General features: G+C 35.7%; 1 protein-coding gene across 1 annotated transcript in view; it reads right to left on the bottom strand.

The window, feature by feature from the left end:
- The window catches only part of SACS (sacsin molecular chaperone), a 38654-nt gene extending 35099 nt beyond the window's left edge, over nt 1-3555 (bottom strand). The window contains exons 1-2 of the mRNA XM_009327764.1: nt 3494-3555; nt 264-349 (exon numbers count right to left, since the gene is read on the bottom strand). The gene's annotated coding sequence lies outside the window, so the exon portion shown is untranslated. The remainder of the gene's footprint in view (nt 1-263; nt 350-3493) is intronic.
- Nucleotides 3556-4184: the final 629 nt, after the last annotated feature.

Genomic DNA, 4184 nt, shown 5'->3' with positions numbered 1-4184 from the left:
CATCCCTGGAAGTATTTAAAAGACGGGTAGATGAGGTGCTTAGGGACATGTTTTAGTGGGCATGGTGGTGTTGGGTTGACGGTTGGACTCGATGATCTTGGAGGTCTCTTCCAACCTTAATGATTCTATGATTCTATGATCTCCTGTACCAGAATGAATATCTAATGAGGTATGACAACTGCAAGATTTGCTGGGAAGTGATAAACTAATAGTATTATGTCATATATATTAAATGACTGCTAAAAATACCGTTTGTTGTATACCTTAAGAATCTGTCCTCCTTCTGGGTATCTTCTTAAAATATCCTTAAGAAAATCAACAAGTGGTGGAGTTGTTTGTCCAAAACGACCTAAAAGACAAACAAACAAAAAATAATCTGTTTATTATGCTACTATGCACTTAATTTCAGATAAAAAAAAATACTGACTACACAATTACTGGGAATTTAGAAAAATTTAAATTAACTCAAGGCCTGATACTGTAAAATCTTGTATTTCCAAAATCAACTGTAAAAATAATACATTATAAATCTTTTTATTAAAAAAATTAAAATAGTCGGATGTTAATGTCAACATGCTGTTTCATATCTGGATAAAACAAATTTGGGGGCTAAGTCTTTGCATAAGTTATATCCCAACTCCAACTACTCGATGTTTAAATATAGCAACTTCTAAAGGACTATTACTTTTTAAGTAGCAAGACAGTATTCTAGGGCACCAGTGGCTCTAACCCTTTTTATAGCCTTTTTTGATGATCCCTACTGACAGCTACACACTGGCAGAGTATATTTCGGCTCTAGTGTACACTTCCTGTTCTGGCATACCATGGTGCTGAGCCTGGTGCTAGCTTTGGTGTTACCTGGGCTTAGCATAGGAGGGAAAAGAGGTACTACCAAGCGTTATGAAGTTCTGGTGGACACAGACTCCACTAACCCGAAGGTTAGCCCCTGCTCTAAGAGAAAGAGTTTATCATAGAATGAAAGGACCAATACTCTTCAATTCAAACTCCAGTCTGAGACTAACAAGCAGCTCCCTAAATCCAAACCTCTAAAACATGTGCTTCAAACATATTAATGATGCAATCTCCACAAGAAAAACAGACTCTACTGATGCCCCATTTATCACTTCCCTTTAAAGTTATTAATTAAAGTAATTATTCTCTCTCCCCTATCTGCATATATGTGTATTTATGAAGCATACAGATTCAAACACACACACATTATATATACTATGGAACAAAACATTAGACAAAAAAAACCCAAAGCACAGAATCCTCAGCAATCTGGAAAAAAGGGGATAGATAAGAGGTCTATTTGCTGAGAAAACATCAAGTAAAAACATCAAACAGCTTGTCTTTAGGAAATTTTTGTATCGCTGTATTTAAGGTAACTTAATAGCATCAATGAAAAAAACCCCAAGAAATCACAACTCACAGCTGAAAGTGTGGAAAATATTTTATAACTTTTGTTATTATTTTTACAGTACACATAAGTATATGAAAGTCAACATGCAATATGCAAACTTCCAAAATAAGATGAACTGATCAACAGTAGGAAAGTTTGGGTGTTTTTCTTAGGAGAAATCCTCTTTAAAAAAAAAAAAAAAAAAAAAAAATCAAGAAAACAATCTTCTCTAAGTCTAACTTGGGCAGGCAGGCAGAAGTGTTTAAACAACACATTTCACTATGGTAACCACAAAAACAGACAAGTAACTTTTAAGTGATAAGACTGAAGGTAGACATTATTCTAACTCTTTATATCTAAGAGTAGAGCTGCTCTATGTCAGTCACAAAAATTACTCTATCTTGAGATCCTGACTTACTGCATCCTGTCAAAGACTGAACTGATTTTTTTTTTTTGCGTATTACAGCTGGTCATATTTAACACAAAACTGGCTCCACAAATCTGAAGGAGAAACTCTTTCCACAATAAGGTCAGTCAAGCATTGGAACAGGAGCCCAGAGAGCCTGTGCAGTCTCCATCCTTGGAGGCTTTCCAAACTTGACCTGGTCTGACCTCAGAGATGACCCTGCTTTGAGCAGAAGGTTGGAGTAGAGACCTCCTCATGTCCCTTCCAACATGAATTATTCTGTGATCATATGAAAAGATTATGCATTATTTGATAGACACCAGTGATGAATGAACACAGAGGTGACATGGGTGATATTCAGAGTACTTCAGCAACCAATGTGCTTGGCCCTACTGACCATGCACTTCCTGAAGTTAGAAATTCAGGGCCTTCCTTGATTCATCTGCTGTAAGGAAAAATCTCAGAACTGAAAGACTCCAGAATGAACACAAAAGACTGGTACTAAAGCCTTCAGATCTTTTAGATTGACTTACATCAGAGTTGTGGGCCAGAGAAAGTTAAGTGCTTTATCTAGACATGGACTGTTGAAAGTGGTATCTCTAAGAGAATGTCACAGCCAAATATTCCATTCCTAGGCACAAAAAACAGCAACAGTTTTTCTTTCCCTTGAAAGATTTCTTAGGGCTACTACACTATCTTCTCCATATACTTGCATGGCAAAAAACAGCTCAGAAAAGAAGAAAAACTCTTTTTATTTAGTCTATCACAGCCTACATACAGCAAAAAATTATCAGAGCAAGCAGGCAAGAATGAGAGAAAGAAAAACATCTGATGCCATAGAACCATGGGGTCCCTTTTCATAGGTGTTTTCTAACCATTGCAGGTTCTAGAGAATGTAAACATGAACTGGCTGATATACAAATGCTTCACTTCCCTCTGTCACAAGAAAACCATAATCCAGTACACTCATGGCTTACATAAGCTAAGAAATACAACATTTTGTGACACCAAATAAAATATCTGCATGAAAAGAAGGGTTTCCTTCTTCATCCTACCACCCCATTAGCATTTATTTCATTCCCTTATAATAACGTTATTGTTAAAAGAATATTAATGCTAGCAACCAAGTAACATAATCAACAGATTTCAGAGCATTTCTGAAGATATTCAGGTATCATAATCTAATTCAAGATACCATACAAACAGATATACCTACAATTTTTGTAATAAAAATAACAAAACATACAGAATCAAAAGAAAAAAACAAACAAAAAAATCAGAAGAAATCAAAAGCTTTTTACCAATGGTATAGTTTTCTACACAGCAGTTACTGAGAAGATACCCTTTCAGTATCTGAATTGCTGATGAGTATTCAGCTTATTTTATATGAGACAAGGCAGCTATTAACGCTACTGCAAGGCAAGTTTTATTGATTCCAAAGGGCAGCAATATTCTAATTTCTACACATGAAATTACAAAGAAAAAATTAAACACCAAGGCACTTAAAAAGAGAAGTTTAGTTTTTCTGGAGCAGAATCAAGAGAACAAGTGAAGGGATACCTAGGACTTATAAGAAAAATAATTGCTTCCCATTTAAAGAAGAGAATAATTTTAATTAACTCCAGATTCCGTTAGAAAATGCTTTGACCTTCCCATTTATAAACAGAGACAAGTATTTTTCATACCTCCTCCTTTCAACCCTTTTGACTGAAGCTTCAGAAAAACTTGATTTTGAGACTTCTGAAGATCCACAATCTTGATACCATCAGATAACTGAAATAAAAAAATAAGACAGATCTTGATCAGAATATTCTGCAGTACAAATAATTTACTGTAGCTTCATTTCCTACATATTTATTCTATGAAGTCTGGTTTTATCTAAAAGTATACAAATACTCTGAAACATCCATTATTCACTTTGAGCAGCACTTTCAGTCCCTGAGGTCTAGGATGGCCTCCTTTGCCTAATGATACTCCTCAGATGAAGTATCAGTTTGTTAGTAACAGGACCAAAAAAATGGCTGCAAACAAATCAGGTGGAAAAAATGCCTAGAGAAGGATACTAAGAGCAAGCCATGGCCTCCCGTTTTTACATTTGAGAAGTTCCATGTTCTGGGGACTTCTGGAAGCATAGAACTAAAGCAGTTATTGTTCTAAGGTGCATGCCCATAAAGAAAATAAAGATATACAGGAAGTACATGGTCTATGTACTCCAAAAAGTACATATGGGTATGCAACTTCACAGGAGTTTTAAACTAAGCAATATCAGCTCAAAGCAGCTAGTAATACAGAACGTGTAGAGAGAAAAGTGTCTCACGGAAACACCACTGAAGAATTTGACAGCCTCATCTCCCCGTTACCTCTACATGCACACTT

Source organism: Pygoscelis adeliae, unplaced genomic scaffold, assembly GCF_000699105.1.
Source record: "Pygoscelis adeliae isolate BGI_AS28 unplaced genomic scaffold, ASM69910v1 Scaffold14, whole genome shotgun sequence".
NCBI lineage: Eukaryota > Metazoa > Chordata > Aves > Sphenisciformes > Spheniscidae > Pygoscelis > Pygoscelis adeliae.
The sequence above is the reverse complement of the archived record's forward strand: the minus strand, read 5'-3'. Positions and strand labels throughout refer to the sequence as shown.